Source organism: Chelonia mydas, chromosome 2, assembly GCF_015237465.2.
Source record: "Chelonia mydas isolate rCheMyd1 chromosome 2, rCheMyd1.pri.v2, whole genome shotgun sequence".
Lineage (NCBI taxonomy): Eukaryota > Metazoa > Chordata > Testudines > Cheloniidae > Chelonia > Chelonia mydas.
In genome coordinates this window covers 60,424,828-60,444,511 of record NC_057850.1, presented here as the reverse complement: position 1 = coordinate 60,444,511, position 19,684 = coordinate 60,424,828, and the positions used below count along the sequence as shown (strand labels likewise).

Here is a 19,684-nt window from a genome sequence, read left to right as displayed (position 1 = left end):
TTGTACCACCGCCACCACCACCTTTTTTGCTTGTTTGTTTGGAGTAGATCCTATTGAAAGTAGAGCTGGGCCCGAACAAAATCACTGGATCCAAACTTTCCCACATTTTACAAAAGTTTGGATTGGGACTGAAATTTGCATTGGGAGACCACCTGTAATTACAAGTGCAGAGCAGTGTGAAGGTACAAGTTAAATAATAATATCTGCCTGCCACTGTGAACAAGAGATCCAAAAATGTCCTTTTCCAGCACACACAGAAAAAAGTTCTCTCATTTTGATAAAATATTTAAAACTATTATCTATTTCCTATAACTTTGCACAAGTATTACATATTTCGTATGTTGGAACACAGCGATCATTCCGACTACCTGAGCCAGTACTGTGAGCCGCAACATTAAATCAATGTCCCAAAGCGCAAATAAAGATGGATGGGGGGAAAAAATGGACGTCTCCTTCGAGCCGGAATCGAACCAGCGACCTAAGGATTCCCGCAGCCTGTTCCTCTACAGTCCTCCGCTCTACCAGCTGAGCTATCGAAGGGACATGAAGAAGCCACTCCCGAGTAACACACTAGAGCCGAGAGAGTCGACGTCACCGTCAAGCGTGCGCAGACAGTTTTGCTAGCGCACAAGGCGCATGCGCGTGGCCGCTGAGCGGGCCGGGTGACCGCGGGCGGTACGCCAGGTGGTCCCGTCGGGGCCCCCACACCCCCCGGCGGGGCGGTAGTCACTCCGGGCTAGGGGCCCATGCGCCGCGCCGAGAGACTGCGGACTGGGGCGAGGCCAACGGATCCGTGCTTGGCCTCAGCGGCAGCGGCGGGGAGGGGGGTGAATCCCGCGCCTGGCCATGCAGTGCGCGTGTGTGCCGGGGGGAGCCGTGTCTGGCCCCGCCGTGCCATGGGCGGGCGCCCGGGCTGTGAGACCAAGCCTTGCTGTGCGGAGTGTGTGTGTCGGGGGGGAGAGGGGGCTGCCTGGGAGTACAGTTCTGCCGCGGGGCTGGGGCTGGCTGGGGCTGGGGGGGGTGGGGCGGGGAATGATGGGCTGGCCTGGTGCTGCCTTGCAGGCCGGGGGCGGAGGGTCTGCTCATGGCCTTCACGGTGTTCTGTGGCCTGGGCAGGGGCTGTGCCTCCTCAAGCGGTGCCTGTCTCTGCAGGGCTCGGTCCGGGTGGAGTGGGAGGCGATAGGCCGCACCTTGCACCACAGTTATGTCCAGGGTCGCGGAGGGAGAGGATGGGGAGAACCAGCATCTTCCCTCATCCCTTTACTTGGTAGTCAGATATTTTACTTTTATGTCATGGGCCAGTGGCGCAATGGATAACGCGTCTGACTACGGATCAGAAGATTGTAGGTTCGACTCCTGCCTGGCTCGGAGGCTTTTTACTGTAAAACCCAGTCTTAGAGGCATATTGAAGAAACACTGTATTTTTAAGTATGAGGAGGAAAAACATAGTTGTTTGACTGAACAGCCTTGCTGCCTCTATGCCTGCATGTCCAACAGAACTCCCAGCTAAAACAGAACTGGGTAAATTGGACTTGCAAGAAGTCTAAAATATTCAAGTATTTTTACCCCATTTATACCTAACCTTTTGAAATAATTGCAAATGTGCTTTCTTTCAAACAATTAAATTCAGGGATCGCACAATGAGCTGTGAAATGGTGAAAATTTGAAAAGCACACCAAATCCCTCTAGAAAAGTCAACTGCCTAAGCGTGGTACTTATTTCTGGGAAATGTAGGCAAAAACATGGGTGTCTTTTAGGTAGCAGTTAAAAAAATACTAATGTGGAAACTCTTGGCCTAATAGAAAATGAAAACTAGGAAGATGTATTGTTAAAAACAAAAGTATTGCTTTTCAGGGAGCAGCGACATATTAAAGTTCACCTACAAGAAGTGTGTTCTGGGGTTCATTTTTTCCTAAGCTATTTTATGAAAATAAAGTTTTTTAGGCCAGATCCTCAGCTAAATAAATTTAGTAGAGGTCAGTCCATTGACTGATCTTTGATCTGGCCTATCTTTAATTAAACAAAGTATAGTGGGAAATAATTAGGTCTGGGAATCCAGTAAGTGATAGTCATGTGATAAATTATTTTCCATGGTGATGATTTGTTATAGTTTAGAAATATCAGAACATATTTATTTATTTACTAACCTGCAGATTACTTTTTCCTTCCTAGACCCCCCATTCTGATCTTTGTTTTTTGTAATAAAATTACTATTAGAAGTCGAGTTAATATAGAAGTATTTTGCAAATTATAGGTAAGGCTAAGATTTTGTCACAGTTATTTTTAGTAAAAGTCAGGGACAGGTCACAGGCAATAAACAAAAATTAACGGAAGCCCGTGACCTGTCCCTGACTTTTACTAAAAATAACCGTGACAAAACATGGAGGAAGAAGGGTTCAGACCCACTGCTGCTGGTGCTCTGGGGTTCCCCCTGCTGCCCACAGTGGTTGAGAACGGTAGGGTCTCCGCTGCCACCCATGGTAGCTCAGAGCTGCAGGGCCAGCGCCTTGGAGAGCTCTGGCTGAGAGCTCTGGGAACCCTGCCACCCGCTGACAGCTCCAGGCTCGGGGCTGAAGCAGAAAATGTCACAGAGTTCTCTGGAAGTCACAGATTCCGTGACAAAATCTTAGCCTTAATTCTAAGATATGTTTAACGTATATGTGATGTTTTCAGTATGTTTAAAGAAGAATCATTTTTGATCTGGAAGCTAACATAATTGAAATGGTAAGAAAATACTCAAAATACCAAATATTAGTAAAGTTTTCCATAAATTTACAGTGAACAAGCCCCATTCTCACTGATAAATGTTGCAGTTAGAGCTTTAGTGCTAGCACTCTATCATCCTTACATCAAGATCATAGCTTTTTTTTCATTTTACAACTTTAGTAAACTGTCCTAAAGTACTGAGTGCAGTATCATTATCTGAATAGAACAGAACTCTCACTCCAGAGTAAGCCATGCTGCAGATGGAAGCGAAGACTATGAAGTAGTTTGGAATGACAGGCTCTCTGTGTGGATTCCTGATTTACTGCATGTGCACAAAACCCCGAAGTTCAATTGTTTATAACTTCATAAAGTTATTTTTTCAAATTCTCATGCCTTATTCATTGGAAACTTGCTCTGCTCCATTTGAATATGTGATGGCTGTACTATGAAAATTTAACTGTAAAGTACAATTCACTGTAAATGCAAAATTTAAAGTGAAAAAGCACAGGTTTCTTTACAAAAGAGAAATTAAAAAACAGTAAGTATTTTACAGAAACCAAAAAGGTTTTCTAGTGGCCTGACACTAAGAACAGGAAGCTTCAGCTCAGAAGGGGAAGTTTGGGTTTTTTAAGAGTTTTGTGGAGCAAAACTAGTAAATTATAATGAAAGTCATTTTGCAACCTTAGCTATATCAGCAGTTTGTCCCAGGCAAGCTCTAATCAATTAATAAAATATCTGAGAGAAAATAAATCAGGAGACTTATTTTACAGAAAAGAACACCGAGCCAGGCAGGAGTCGAACCTACAATCTTCTGATCCGTAGTCAGACGCGTTATCCATTGCGCCACTGGCCCTGAATATTGGCAATTGACTATGAGTAGAGAGACATATAACATTATTCTACCTAAATTTATCAATATAGCATTAGGGTAACAGTATACAGAGGCCAAGTCTACATTACAAACTTACATCAGTATAACTACATCACTCCTGAGCGATACAGTTATACCAACCTAGTCCCCGTAAACGGTGCTATGTTGACAGGAGAAACCCTCCCATCAACATAGCTATCACCACTTGCTGAGGTGAATTAACTACGCTGACAGGAGAAGCTCTCCTGTTAGAGTAGTAATGTCTTTGCTGCAGCTGTGCCGAGCCAGCATTTTAAGTTTAAACCTGCCTTTAGGGTGGATAATGTAGCAGGAAGAAGAAAGGTAGAGCTGGAGGAAGGAGCTAGAGGATATTATTTATATAGTATCAAAAGTGTGGAAGATTATTTAAAGGCAAATATGAGATCAGCTCTTTGCCCCAAAGAGCTTGCAATCTAAGCAGCTGGTCTTACAGAGGAGTCTGCAGAAGCAGACAGTCAGGGCTTAGCTAGACTACTACTTTAATTATACTGGTGCCGATAAAGTGATATGACCCTACCTACTGTGGGCACAGCTATACTGATATAAAAGTGTTTTATACTGGTATAGTTCTTCCCATATGGAAAGGGGAATAACTATACAGGCATATCTATTCAGGGGTACCATCATAGGGCCTAATCACATCAGCCACACTATCAGAGGCTCGTTCACCTGCACATCTACCAATGTGATATATGCCATCATGTGCCAGCAATGCCCCTCTGCCATGTACATTGGCCAAACTGGACAGTCTGTATGTAAAAGAATAAATGGACACAAATCAGACGTCAAGAATTATAAAATTCAAAAACCAGTTGGAGAACACTTCAATCTCCTTGGTCACTCGATTACAGACCTAAAAGTGACAATTCTTCAACAAAAAAACTTCAAAAACAGACTCCCACGAGAGACGGTTGAATTGGAATTAATTTGCAAACTGGACACAATTAACTTAGGCTTGAATAAAGACTGGGAGTGGATGTGTCGTTACACAAAGTAAAACTATTTCCCCATGTTTATTCCCCCCTTCCCCCACTGTTCCTCAGATGTTCTTGTCAACTGCTGGAAATGGCCCACCTTGATTATCACTACAAAAGGTTTTTTTTCTCTCCTGCTGGTAATAGCTCACCTTACCTGATCACTCTTGTTACAGTGTGTATGGTAACACCCATTGTTTCATGTTCTCTGTGTATATAAAATCTCCCCACTGTATTGTCTACTGCATGTATCCGATTAAGTGAGCTGTAGCTCACGAAAGCTTATGCTCAGATAAATTGGTTAGTCTCTAAAGTGCCACAAGTCCTCCTGTTCTTTTTGCGGACACAGACTAACACGGCTGCTACTCTGAAACCTATAGAGGCAGAAGTCAGCACTACAACCATGTCCATGGTAGGGCTTTGACTGGTAGTTTAAGCACTACAAAAGCTCTGTGTAGGCCAGGCCTTATTCCAACCCTGAAACCCATGGAAGTCCAAGGGATACTGCACAGGAGTGAGGCCTCTTCCCTCAAAGGACAGGATGCACTGAAAGGCAAGCACTAAAACAACGGTCTGCACGTGAGGATTTGGGTCCATGATTTAAAAAAACCTATCTTGACAAATATTTGTCAACTCTGTGGGGCAGATAAAACCATGGGCCCTGCAAACCTAACAAGGGCGAGAAAGGCAGAGCTGAGCTGTAGAGCAGCAGAGGCAGCGCTGGCCAGGACAAGGGGTACTGCCAGGGCAGGGGGGGCTATCGGACGATACTGCGGCAGGCATCAACAAAATATGGGCTTTGGGTTAGGGGGTACAGAGAAACAGGGCCGGGTTGGAGACAGGAAAGGCAGAGGGGGCAGGGAAAGAGCCGCGAAAGCTGGGTGGGAGGGGGCAGAGGCTGGGGTCTCTCTCTCTCTCTTCCCCACCCCCCAGCGTTCCCATCCCTGGGGAAGCGCGCTGGGCCAGGGGCGCAGTTAGCGAGTCTGACCACGCGCTCAGCAGACCCGGTGGCAAGCAACCGGCCTTGGCTCTGATGCTTCGGCACCATCCTGCTCCGCTCAGGCATCATGTGTGTGCTCCGAGTTAGAACTCGCTCCGGGAGACTCTTCTGTGTTTCTGGGGCAGTTTCTTTTACGTCCCTTCGATAGCTCAGCTGGTAGAGCGGAGGACTGTAGAGGAGCTGCCTGCGGGAATCCTTAGGTCGCTGGTTCGATTCCGGCTCGAAGGAGACTGAGTTTTTATTTTTTTCCCCCCCCCTCTTCATATTTTGAATGTTTTTGTTCCCGAGGTTCAGTTACTAACGGGGGCGGCGCGCGGAAACGGCCCCCACGCAGGTAGCATCCCTGGGCCGGGCGCTGCCTGCTGTGCCACCGAAGTGGGAACCAGACGCGGGTGCGGGGCCCGGCGGTTCCTGCCGGTCCGCCGGGAAGCCTGGCCCCGCCTGCTCGCTCGGCCCGACTCGGGCAGGGGCGGCCGCGGCGCACAGCGGGGGTGTAGGCCGGGCCAAAGCGGGTGACCCACCTCCCACGTCGGGGGTGCTGAGGGGCGTTTACACACCGCTTTGCTTTCACCGCTACGGCCTTGAACCAGGTTGTTTTATGGAGCCACCTCCCTGAACAGGCTGCAGAGGGCCAGGCCCTTGGGTGATTTCAGCCTGCGGGGGTTTCTTGCCACTGTGGTTAGTCTTGTTACAAAGCAGTAGGCAGCGCTAGAAATATACATGGTGCATTACCAAAATAGCCAGACTGTGTTTAGTTCGTATGTGACCTAGAAATCTAGCTAGAACTACATCATCTTGCCTGGCTGTATCCAGCACTGTAGTAAAGACTCCCCTTCATAGTCATTTATAATTTGTCTAATACAAAGTAGACCCAAAAAAACCATGGCTTTCTTACCCACCCCCTTCCCTAAATAGGGTAATAATGTGCCAGATATCACCCATGTAACAGTAAGTGGCTCTGCATGATGCTACACAGTTTTTGTACCAGCACACTTATTTTGGCTAGTTTGTGGTGTTTACTGAAATAGTTATACTGTATAACCTCTGCAGATAGAGGGGTAATTTCCAGCTCAAGGAGATATATATGTGCTAGCTTTGATCAAGCTAGCATGCTAAAAATAGCCTGTGTGGTTCATGGTATAGGCTAACCACCAGAGTATAAAGAAAAGGAGTACTTGTGGCACCTTAGAGACTAACCAATTTATTTGAGCATAAGCCACAAGTCCTCCTTTTCTTTTTGCAAATACAGACTAACACGGCTGTTACTCTGAAACCCACCAGAGTATGTAGCTAGGGTCCTGGATGGGATTATACCTGGGATGGCCAGCCGGCCTCACTACCCCCATAGCCACAAGCATATATGTGCTCAGGCTGGAAATTACATCTCCAACTCAAGGGTCGGCATATCCTCATTCCCTGTGGTGAGAGGGCCTCCAACATGATTTTGCTATTCACAGAAGCCCCAGGAGAGAGCAACCCCTAATGGCAGCTGGGAGGGAAAGATGGTTAAACCACCAAGAAAATACACCTGGTTCGGTTCTCAAGGATTCAGCAGTTCTTAACATTATTTGCATATGTTCAGAGACTGTTTCATCTTGCAACATGTGGAGGAGCCTGTGCCAAATCTGCTCACAGCTTCAAATATAAGGAGATCTTATGGGTTAAGCATTAGCATAACACTCAGAAAATCTATGTTCAGTTCTGCCACAGAATTCTTGTATGACCATGGGAAAGACATTGAACCTCTTATTTTTATCCTACCATATATATATATACACTGCAATACAGAGCCTACTAGATCAAAGCTACCTCAGGTATGTCTACATGTGCTGCAATCACACCTCCCAGTTGCTGTGTAGACATAAAGCTGTGGGGATAAATTCATGAATGCCATTGATGCTCAGCTCAAACATTAGTGGTAGGGAAATTATTTTACTTCTGTATATGGCATTAGTGAGACCAGTACTAGAATTCTGCACACAGTTCATGGGTCCACATTTGAAAAATCAGAGAAGGTGCAAAAAGCTACATAAAAATAATATGAGGGCTAGAGAAAATGCTATATAGAGACTTAAAGACCACAAACTGTTTAGCTTACAAAAATAAATAAATAAAAAAAGACAGAGAGGACTTGATTACAGATTTTAAATATCTTTACAGGGAGAAAATTCCAGGTACAAAAGGCCTCTTAATCTAGCTCAGAAGGGGATACTAAGAACAAAAGGCTGGAAGCTGAAGCCAGACAAACTCAATTTAGAAATAAGACACCATTTTTTTTAATAGTGAGGTTGATTAACCATTGAAGAAAACTAACAAAAAAAGTGCTGAATTCTACATCTTTCAACATCTTCAGATCAAGACTGGATGGCTTTCTAGAATGTATGCTTTAGTAAAACACAGTTTACTGGTCTTACTGGGGTAACTGGATGAACTTAAAAGGCCTGTGATATACAAGGAAATCAGACTAGATGATCTATCCCTTCTGGCCATACTATCTATTAACTGTTGTATGCCAGTTTCTATTTGTTTTCCTGGAAAAGGTAATTTCTGCTTTTCTCCTTCTTTAGCTGAAGTCCAAGATATATTTTGACTGCAAAACAGAGCAGTATGTGGTAGGATGCACGGACCAGTAGTATCTTTGAAGGAAAAAAAAGTGCAAAGTGTATTCTGCTATATAAACTGTATTTGTTGAGTGGAGGTCCTTTCCAAGGTGTTGTGTAAGTAAGTATGAAGGTAATTTGTTTTACACTATAAAGATGAGATCTCTGGAGGAAGTTTGTGGAGTTATGACAGGGTAGGGTGGAATCGGCTCAAGTGACCAAGGGCTCCCTTAGCATATAAATAATAGCAGGATTGGTGCTTGCATCCTCTAAGATGGAGGTTGTTTTTTCCCCCTCTCCTCTTTTTTTAATTCCATCTTCTCTCTCTTTGGTTGCTGGTTTGACTGCAGCTTGAAGGAAATTTTTGCCTTTGCTGCACACTCTTCTTTCGAGCTTATTTTAAAGGCAGAGTTCCTTTTTCTTTGCCCTCCCGCACCCACAGTGCAAGCAGTATGGATATTAAGGCTTAGATGTTCCATTCATTGTCACCCTCATCTTGGGGCACCCTTGACACAAAATAGACTGGCCATACTAATTACTGTAGCAGACTTCATGGAGTCTCTGGCTTCTCTCCACTGTTGGCTTAGATAAAAGCGGTTTGTTTTTTTCTCACTTGTTTTTGTTTGGGTTTTTTTCTTCCCCCTGAGATCCAGGGGAGTTAGGTTTTGCTGTCTGGGAAGAAGCAGAATGTGGGGTGAGCAAAAAGCCTGCTGCCGTGTGCTATTATCATAAAAATTGTAGCAATGTATGTGTTTTTGAGTGTGTTTCAAACATTAGATTCCATTTCGTGTACCTTTCATCGGTGAGCTCTATTAATCAAGGACTGGCAGGAAGCAATTCCATTTCTGAGTCTTGGGTTTTTGTCCATCACATTGGTAGAATACGTATTTATTTTTACCACTGTCATTGCTCAATGTACATAAAACCTTTCTGATAGAGAATTGTTACAAGCCCCAGCTCAAGGATTTTCTTGTAATGAGTTACTGGACTATCCCACAGATAATTTGAAGAGTTGCCGTCCTTGCCCTATGCAATAAAGACACAGGAAGACAGGCAGCTTGTCCAATTTACTTTGGAATTTTTTCTCTTCTTCTCATTTAACTGAGGCACTAGGTACAGTTAAGGCTAAGACCAGTTTTCTGTTTAAAGTGCAACTCTGCTAAGTGCTCTAAAATTGACATGCTTACTTGGTTTGCCTTGACATTGGTTTCAGGGGGTGCCATGCTCTGTTAATGATCCATATTTGGTACCCTTTGACTAAGGAGTTCTTGATATACAGTCCCTCACCCCCAAAAAAGCTTTTCTGAAAGTTGAAAGATTCTGGCTGTCACAAACAGGACAAGGACAATCAACTCTAATGGCTGGAACAGAAGTTAAACGTACTGGTTGGAACAGGAATCTCGCTTAATGGTTAGAGCAGGAGATGGGACAGTGAGCCAGAGCTGAAGTCAGGAACCAAGAATCAAAAGCATGCATGGCAGAAGCAAAGTTAGGAAGGAGGCAAGTCAAGATATAATTGTAGCTATAAACAATGACATACATATTAGGCAACTAGTTACTTGTTGCAGCTGCTGAGCTTAAAAGCAGGCCTGCTGTCTCCCTTCAGCCAATCAGGCAGGCTGATTAATCAGGTAGTCCTACTGCAACCCAGCTGAGCTAATTAATCCACCTGGAAAGGTTGACCTGGCTAGTTTTAAGTCTCAGTGAAAGGAACCTGCTGCTCTGGTGATCTTAGCAAGGCAACTTTATTTTGCTCAGGCACGTAGAGCTTAAACCAGGACTCAGACCACACCAGTCTCCAGTGCTTGGGGGTTATCCCAGTGCATGGCACCTACTAGTCCATGAGGGAAGATCAATTAAAATATAATTCTAAAAAGATGTTCCTTCTCCAGTTAGGTTTGTTATGAACCTCACATGCTTATTCACATGCCTAATAGATTACACTGATCATGTATATAGAGAGAAGCTAACTATCTGGAAAACTATTTCTTCATCACAGGACCTGGCTCTAATGATAGTCAACCCAGGACTGAAATCTGAAGTGAAAAAGGAGGGATATTGCTCTAATCTGCCTATATCAAAGGGGTATTTTTATTTTGGGGAAATGTAATCTGAGTACTGCAGAATATTCAGAAGGCACTGAAACTTGTTTTTGACAAAAAAATAAATTATATTAGCAGATGCTCACAAGGAAGGGAGAATGGTTGGGGTGGAAAAGTAGACAGCAACAGGGGAACCAGGTGATGGAGATTAGGACTAGGGGAGTAGAAGGGAAGGAAGACATAAAAAATGAGTGAGAGAACTGCAGAAGAATAGCAGGAGGGATGCATGTCATCCCAACATTCTCCTCTTGTGTGTGTCCAGCATCTCGGGACCTGAAGCCCATCTTCAGGGGAGTAATTTCCTGATCCCCTCATGGGAGCCAGGTTTGGATAGGGCTTGCTTATCGGGGGGGGTCTGAGCTGTGCTCTCCTTACCCCCTATGTGAACTGACTTCAGAGGTCCTTGGTATTTGGAGGTGTCTGAGCCCCACGCCCTGCACCCTATGTATGTGCCAGGTAATGGGGTGCCAATGTCCATATATAGCAGTCTGAGCCCTCCCACATATTAGCCAGGTTCTGGGAGGACATGCCTTTCTGGGCAGTATCTGAGCCCCACTTCTTAACCAATACACGTGATCAGGGCTCACTGTACCTCTGGGTATGGTGAAGCCCTGCTCACTGGACCCCTGTGTGTGCGAGGAACTGGGACTGCTCCTCAGTTATGGGGGTCAGACCGTGCCACATCCAAGAGAATTTCAAAATTATTTATAGTGTATTTCAGCCCTCCTCTTTCAAACCCCATATGAAACAGGATCTGGGGAAAAGCACTGTTCCTCTCAGTAGAGAGGTTAAACAGGAATGCCCAGAAAAAGAAAAGAGAAAAGATAGTTAAGAGTAGGGATTAAATGAAGAACTGAGAAGGGGTATTTTTAAAAAATATCAGAAATAGCTTATCATGCCTGAGAAATAAACTCAAATGGTAAAACGCTTGCTAAGCATGTGAGAAGTAGCGGGATAGATGACTGCGTTCTCCAAGCCCCTTCTCTTTGTTTCCATCCCATCTCATCTTTTTTTTTTTTTTCACCCCCACCCACTCGCCCGCACATACACCATTTATGTCTGTGGGGAAAGGAGCGTTCCGGGCTATCTGTAGATAATCTGAAGTTTTTCTGTCCTCAACCTGTGCACCGACTAGGCAGGCAGGGATGCAACTCATCGCCTTTCCTTTGCAGTTTTTGCTCTTCTTGCCATGAATGGAGGCGTTAGTTTCTGGTGGCAGGGAGGAGAGGAACATGGGGGGAAAGAAGAGTCCCCTGTCCTTTAGGCTCAACCTTTTGTGTGCGCTGTTGACGGTTGGCTATTTTACTCAAGGTTGTAGCAATGTGTGCCTTTCAATGGTTTGCTCTCTCTTTGTCCATCTTTCCTCAGCGTCATAGAGCTCAATTGATGGAGAAGTGCAAGGGAGTGTTTCCATTTCTTTCCGTTTTGGGCTTTTGTCCATCGCATTTGTAGAGCTGGGATTTCTTTGGGCAACCGTGATTGCACATAGTGTGTAAAAGGCTTCTGGCAGAGGCCTAGAAGCCCAATCTGGCGGAATTTCTGGGAAGGAGCTGCCGGGCTATGCGTAGAGAATCTGAAGTTTTGCTGTCCTCGACCTGTGCACCGACTAGGCGGGCAGGGAGCCAACTCGTCGTCTTTCCTTTGCAGTTTTTGCTCCTCTTGTTGTCATGAACGGAGACATTAGGTATGGGTGGGTGTGCAAGGCAGGGGCGTGTGTGAGTTTCTCTGATGGTCTCTGGAAAGGCGTATTTTGTTGAAAGGCAAGAAAGGGGAGCAGCATAGTTTGCTCTGTCCCGTGTCCTTGTTGAGTGGATTTCCTTTCTTATTCTTTGTTCCGTTGGTTTGGGGTTTTTGTCATCCTCCTGCTATGTATTCTGAGCTTCAATCTCTGCTTAGAGTAGTCCATTTTTGTATCTCATGTTCCGGGTGAGGATAGCATAAGAACAAAAAGAGTCTTTTGTCCTGTTGTTGACAGGTTCTCTATCAAAATATACTGAATTTCCAGTTCATAGAATCATAGAATATCAGGGTTGGAAGGGACCTTAGGAGGTCATCTAGTCCAACCCCCTGCTCCAAGCAGGACCAATCCCCAACTAAATCAGTTGTAGGAAGGAAACTGAGTCCAGACGGAATTGATGGGTCTCCTCCTGGGATGGGTGTAACAATTTCTGTACAAGAGCATCTCTTCACACTAATTAATGTTCCGCTCCTGTATGGTTATTCAGACAGTGACAGAGGCTCACAATGCAATCACTCAAACATCACATTGTAATTTGGAACACAGACATTAGAAGTAAGATTAGTGCATGGAGCAAATCACAAGCATTAAGTAGAGTGTAAACTCTGTACACTTGCTCATAATTCTTATATCTTTTTCATCAATATTAAGTTACAAGTGAGACAGACAGCTTCCAGCTATGTATCATTGTGTGTTCAGTGTAGACTTTGTGACCTTGGTTTGAGCTGGCACCTGGCCTCCCAGTTTTACAGAAGCTAGCATCACCGTCAATTACATGGTGATTAAGAATGGTCACAAGAACACTGCATTGCGATGTTAATCTGAATTTCATTTTGTTGAGTGGTCAAGGAGCCATATCTAGAGCTAATTTCTGTGGACTGGATCATTCCCTCTGTATCTGTGAGTGGAGGAGACTAAGGCCATGTCTATACACACAGCGCTGCAGTGGTAGAGCTGTGTTGGTACAGTTTGGGTATGTCTACACTGTTAGAGTTACAAAGCTGCTCAGAGAACGCTGAAGGGAAACCACTGTTGTGTGTGCACACTGTCAGCTGCCTGTGCAAAAGCATGTTCACACTTGCGGCACTTGCAACAGTATTTGGAGCGGTGCACTCTGGGCAGCTATCCCACAGAGCATCTCTTCCTTTTCTGCCACTAAGAGTTCTGGGAAGTCGGAGGGGGTCATGGGGCATCCTGGGTCCTGTCCCAATGCCTCATGATGCATTGCTTTGCATCCTAGCAATCCCTGTGCTTTTGTCCGCATTTGGAGCCATCTTTCAATGGTTTGTGTACTGCACGCTCTGCCTCTTCGGTCTGCAGGACTGGATCCCACACTGTTGACCAGTATGCTGCTTGCTCTGACTAACACGTCACAAGTGGCAGTGGAGTTACTCCTTAAACTACAAAGGCAAGAGGAGTGCGACATTAATCTCGCCATGCGTAGTAGCTATGACACGAGATTGCTTGTGACATTCACGGAGGTGCTGACCCCAGTGGAATGCTGCTTTTAGGCTGGGGAAACAAGCACTGAATGGTGGGATCACATTGTGATGCACGTCTGAGATGATGAGCAGTGGCTGCAGAACTTTCAGATGAGGAAAGCCACATTCATGGGACTATGTAATGAGCTCGCCCCAGCCTTGCGACATAAGGACATGAGAATGAGAGCTGCCCTGCTGCTGGAGAAGCACTTGGTGATTGCACTGTGGAAGCTGGCTACCCCAGACTGCTACCGATCAGTCACTAACCAGTTCGGAGTAGGAAGGTTGACCGTTGGACTTGTGTTGATGGAAGTGTGCAAGGCCGTTAATCTCATCCTGCTCCAAAAGACCGTGGCTCTGAGCAACATGCGTGACATTGTGGATGGCTTTGCACAAATGGGCTTCTCTAACTGTGGAGGGGCAATAGATGGCACACATATTCCAATTCTGGCACCAAACCACTTAGCCACTGAGTACATTAATCGGAAGGGGTATTTCTCTATGGTTCTCCAGGCGCTTGTGGATCACCGTGGGCATTTCACGGACATTAACGCAAGCTGGTCCGGAAAGGTGCATGACGCATGCATCTTTTGGAACACTGGCCTGTTCAGGAAGCTGCAAGCAGGAACTTTCTTCGTGGACCAGAAGATCACGGTAGGGGAAGTCAAAATGCCTATTGTGATCCTGGGAGACCCTGCCTACCCCTTATTTCTGTGGCTTATGAAGCCATACACAGGGCAACTTGACAGCAGCAAGGAACAGTTCAACAACAGGCTGAGCAAGGGCAGAATGACTGACTGTGCTTTTGGCCATTTAAAGGCCCGCTGGTGCTGCCTATATGGGAGGCTGGACCTGGCCAATGACAATATTCCTATGCTTATAGATGCATGCTGTACGCTCCATAATATTTGTGAAGGGAAGGGTGAAAGCTTCACTCAGGGCTGGACCGCTGAGGATCAGTGCCTGGAGTAGCTGAATTTGAACAGCCAGAGACCAGGACTATTAGAGGGGTGCAGCATGGGGCGATAAGGATCAGGGATGCCTTGAGGCAGCAATTTGAAGCTGAAACCCACTAATATTTGTTGTTATGCTCAGGAGTGCAGTGCTTGTAATGCTGGGAGGTGATTGTGATTGGTGCAGACAATGCACTGTGAAGGTTTAAGAAAATTGCCTGTTGCTTTGCAGGACTCTGTTTGCTTTCAATTAATGGAATAAAGATTGCTTTCAAACCAACACAATTCTTTTATTAAAAAAAAACGGTGGAAAGAGAAACACAAAAAAACACATCAGCACTGAGAGGGATGGGGAAGGGAGGGTCCCAGGAGGAGGTGGGGTCCCGGGATGGTTAAAGATTTGTGTATGTCCAGGTATCATATGCAGCCTTGCCCTTTGGAGTACAGTGCAGCAGGTACTGTACTTCAGCAGGGCTAAACTGCAGAGGGACGGGTGTTGATGCAGTGGGTACTGGGAGTCCGCAGTGTTGGACTGTGATGGGGGAGAGTGGAATGCCGCGGGTACAGACTGGAGCCAGGAGGTTGATAAGAGTGTGTTGGCAGTGTGTGGGGGGCGCATGGGAAAGAGTTTTGCAACAGCGACTGCGGAGGAGGGTGGGTGCGGAGCTCCTCGGTTTGCAGTGCTAGTAGCTCCTGGAGTGTGTCCGCTTGGCGCTCCATAACATTTAAGAGCCACTCTGTGGCTTCGTTCTGGCGTACCGCATTCTCCTTTCTCGGTCCCTCTTCTCGCTGTTCTGCCACTCCTTCAATTCTTGTTTTTTGGCCGCAGAGTGCCTCATGACCTTACACAGAAAGTCCTCCTTAGTTTTTCATGGCCGCTTTCTAATTCTGTGCAGCCATTCAGCCAGCAATAACAAAGAGGGAGGCTGGGCTCCCAAAGTCATTCTATGAAGCCAAAATGCAACATTTTACAGAACCTATATTGTTGGCAACACAGAGACCACTGATTCAGTGATTTAAAACACAGTCACTATTCACATACTTATCACTAACTGGTTGACCCCAGGCAAGCGCACATGAGCCACAAGACCCCCAAAATGGGGAGTAGCTGCAGGGGAAATCAGTGTTCCAGGACCGTACTGGACACTGGACACGTGGCTCTTGGGGAGAGCCACCATTGTACGGGGGAGGGCCTTATAATCATTCCTGTCCCCACATTTTCCACAGGCTGTGTTCATTATGGAAGATATCTTGCTGCAGAGGGTGAGCAGGGAATCAAGGAAGGGTCTTCTCCAAGACTGCAGCTTCTGCCCTGGCCCTTATGCGGCTCACCTGTGTGCAGCAATGGACCCCCTCCCCCCAGTGACAGCAGAGTGACGCGGGAAAGTTACCCTTAATGGGGCAAGAAACAAAGCAGCTCTGCCAAAGAACCTGCGGCAGCGGATTGCCCAGTATCTCCACGAGAGTTTCTTGGAGATCTCTGAGGCAGATTCCCATGAAATGAGGGAGTTAATCAACACCCTGTTCTGCTCAGTCCACTCAGACTAGGCATGTGGTGATAGGCACATCATGCAGACACAAGCCTGCTTTCTGCAACCCTCCTGCCCCCAACAACTCGCTTCAGCGATTCCCAAAATCAAAGCCACTTATCAGGGGCCTCCTCTCCTGTTTGCGCTTCACTAAGCTCTGACTGCTGTGACTGGCTAGCCCCCTCTGGGGTAGAAAAGAGCTCCTGGCTGCATGCACCTCTGACCTCTGAGTTGTCCTGTGCGTCTGGGTCCCTCTCCCCCTCCACATCCTCGTCCAAGATTTCCTCCTCCTGGCTCGGTCCAGTCTTGACTGGCACGCAAGCTACCCCAGTATCCACAGTGAATTTTGCAGTGGAGGTGGGGTCGCCACCGAGTATCGCAACCAGCTTTTTGTAGAACTGGCAACTTGTGGGCACAGCACCGAAGCAACGGTTTGTCTCCTGCACCTTGTGGTAGGCGTTCCACAGCTCCTTCACTTTGACCCTGCACTGCAGTGTGTCCCGGTCATGGCCCTTTTCTGGCATGCATCGTGAAATCTGTCTATAGGTATCATAATTCCTATGGCTGGAGCGGAGCTGGGACTGGACAACCTCCTCTCCCCAAATGCTGATGATGTCCAGCAGCTTGGCATTGCTCCAAGTGGGAGATCACCTAGTACATGGAGCGGGTGTGGCAACCTGGAAAGATGCACTGAGACCACTGCATGCATCACCAAGCAAACAGGAAGGGGACTTTCAAAATTCCCAAGGAATTTATGGGATTGGGATGACGGTTGGTCACCTGAAGAGAGGGCAGTAGAGTTCAAACCGATGACCAGAGAGGCAAGAACAGGCATTGTGGGACACCTCCTGGAGGCCAATCGCAGGGCTGAAATCAAGCAGGGCATCTACACTGGCACCGCGGCGCTGTAGCCCCAGCACAGAAAGCTGGACGCCTCTCGTCGGGGTGTTCTTTTTAGAGCGCTACAATTGCGCAGTTTCTGTGCACTACGTGGCTTGGCCGTGTGTGCACCTCGGGAGTTAGAGCACAGAAAGCTGCTTCACTGCACAGAAACTTGCCAGTGTAGACAAGGCCTTAGTGAAGACACTCCATGCCAACAGGAGAGAGCTCGCCCGTCAGAATAAAAAACCCAACTCGGTGAGTGGCAGAAGCTATGTTGGTGACAGAAACTCTCCTGCCAACACAGCTCTGGGCACACAAGCCCTTTTGTCAATGTAACTTATGTTTCTCAGGGGTGGAATATTCACACCCCTGAGTGACATAAGTTTTGCAATATAGGCTGTCGTGTAGACATAGTCTTAGATCCAGTTCATCCCCTGTTCATGGGCATAGGTGTGGTGGAGGATCACTTCCATGGCATCGTCCCTACTTGCTGGGCCCCTGTGGGGCTGCTCTGCGGGAGCCCCATGGCATTGGCACTGCATTTATTCAGAGCAGTTGAGAATGTTGCTACTAGCTAAGGAGTAAAAGAATGTAACACAGCTATTTAATGGTGAATAAATGATGGGAACATTGTATAAAGAAAGACTTAGGCTTTGTCTTCACCGACTCAAAACTGTTTCTTTTTTTATATAGAGAGAACTAATGCGTGGTAGTTATCTCGCTGTAAAATACTAAGTGGAGACACGGCATTTATAGTGTTTACTCTGAGTAGCAGGTGAGATCAGTGCTATACCTCCTACCTGGGGTTGGCCTGGCCTAGTTTATCTCATGGAGTGCCTTCTTTACACTATGTTTTTGCAGCAGGATAGCTAATGGATGTTAATTATCCTGTGCTAAAAACACACTTTTTTTTGTCAGTGAAGATGCAGCCTTAGAGGCAGCTGCTTCTGCCGTAGATAGTAATAAGGCAGAATTTACAGGGGTAACATAGAGGAATGTTGTGTAATGTAAGTTCAAGATAAGAAACTATAAAATAAGAGAATCTCTGAACTTGAAACCCATGATACCATAATAGCATTGAAACCCAAACCTACATACCACACAACCTCACCCTACTCCATCAAATCGCTCTAAGCTCATTGCGTTCTGTTAGTCTTCCATGGGTGACTTCCTCCCCAGCTTTCACTCCACAGGCCTCAAATTTTAACGTATTACAAATATAGAGGCTCTTACAGCTATTTCAGTGATATCAAGCGTATCTTATTCCACTGCAACAAGTCGCTTCTTCGATAGTTTCTGCTTGGGTTTAACAACACACATAACATTCCTTGGGTAAGATACTCTCCTCTAAAAAAAATCTATTTATTTAGTGCTTTAGCATGTAAGCCCCCAGTTGGGATCGAGGTTTGGTAAAGCTAGGTTCTGCACAAACACACGGAAAGACATGGTCCATGGCTTGAAGACAAGGTAAGACAAGGATAACAATATTAAGACCATGTGGTTACGCTGGCTAGTTATATGCACAACTAGATGGCTCTGAATTATATGATTCTCTTTCCTTAATAAACTAACTTAAATCAGCCCTCCACGATGCCTGCTCAGTGTAGCCATCACGGCTAGACCAATTTCTTGTAGGTGTCACAGCAGAAATGGGTCTTGAGGAGGATTTGGAGGGGCAGAGGGACTGGTTTTCTGGATTAAATTAGGGTGAGTAGTATATGCACAACAGGTGGTATGGAATGAAGCCTGGAGATGTTTAAAGGAGAAACACACAAATTGGTGGGCTGAGATAGGGGATGGGGAGTAGATCCTCTGTGTTGGTGGGCTGGGTAGTTAGAGGAATGGGTCTTCTTTGGTTTTTGAGGAGGGCAGTTTTATCCTGACTGCTGGTGGTCTTCCCTAGCTGGTGTCAGGGACTGGGGTTCCGGTGGGAGTCAGGGAGAGGTAGTGAGGCTCCAGGCTCCCTCTCAGTAGACATTCTTCAGAATCTAGGCTAGAACTGGTCCCGTTGGCACTGAGAGGGAGAGGGTTGCCAGACTGTCAGTGCAGCAGCAGGCTGGCGCCTGCCTGTACTCTGCCTAGTCTGCTGCTGCAGCAGCTAACAGGGATGGGTTGGTTGTGGGGATGAGGTGGTACATCTTCCATGTGCTCCTTAAAGGGAAGATTCCCTTGCAGCATCCGCTTCAACCACTGCAATAGCAGGCGTACATGCAGTGTGAAGGCTGCAAGTGTGTAGTCCCAGACTTAGAAGGCAGAACATTTTAACAAGCAGAGCCTGCCTTAGTATATATGGGTGGGCTTGTGAAACAGTTTTTTGCCATCTCCTCTCTGCTGCAATGTAACTGACTCATGCCCACCATTATCAGACCATTGCACACAGGGCCAGCTTGCAGATTTAAAGGAGGGTTAGCTACATGGTTCTTTTGGGCTACATTTCAAATGTAACTGATTTAACCTAAAAATGTGTTTAGGGTGGCATCTGTAGGTTCCCTTGGACTTCTGCTGCAGAAGTAGAGCCACCGTAGCTGAGATTCTCCTTACCATCAAAGGCCTATTAACAAGAGGCTCCTGTGAGCCACTTCTGCCTCATCAGTGAATTTCTACTAAAATAATTCCACCCCCACTCTCTTCTGCAGCTTTTTGGCACCATAAATGTTTCTACAGAGAACACCTTTTCTTCCATCTCCGTCTTGGCTGCTCAGAGATTATACCCATCTATACTGACATTCCACCAAATTATGCCTACTGCATCATAGTCTCCATCATTGAGTAGCCCTTCCAGTTTGGTTTGCTTGTTTCTGTGCAGTTG

General features: G+C 46.3%; 1 protein-coding gene and 4 non-coding genes across 6 annotated transcripts in view; 3 read left to right on the top strand and 2 right to left on the bottom strand.

Moving 5' to 3' along the window:
• Positions 1–450: 450 nt before the first annotated feature.
• On the bottom strand, positions 451–540 carry TRNAY-GUA. The gene is given in 2 exon segments: positions 451–486; positions 504–540. It is a non-coding gene; the product is annotated as a tRNA-Tyr (tRNA).
• Positions 541–1,295: 755 nt separating this feature from the next.
• On the top strand, positions 1,296–1,368 carry TRNAR-ACG. The gene has a single exon. It is a non-coding gene; the product is annotated as a tRNA-Arg (tRNA).
• Positions 1,369–3,486: 2,118 nt separating this feature from the next.
• On the bottom strand, positions 3,487–3,559 carry TRNAR-ACG. Its single transcript has one exon. It is a non-coding gene; the product is annotated as a tRNA-Arg (tRNA).
• Positions 3,560–5,728: 2,169 nt separating this feature from the next.
• Positions 5,729–5,818, top strand: TRNAY-GUA. The gene is given in 2 exon segments: positions 5,729–5,765; positions 5,783–5,818. It is a non-coding gene; the product is annotated as a tRNA-Tyr (tRNA).
• A 4,687-nt stretch (positions 5,819–10,505) lies between these two features.
• TRIM55 (tripartite motif containing 55) overlaps positions 10,506–19,684 on the top strand; it is a 74,449-nt gene continuing 65,270 nt past the window's right edge. For both annotated transcript variants that reach the window (XM_037892513.2, XM_027823870.3), the window contains exon 1: positions 10,506–10,616. The gene's annotated coding sequence lies outside the window, so the exon portion shown is untranslated. The remainder of the gene's footprint in view (positions 10,617–19,684) is intronic.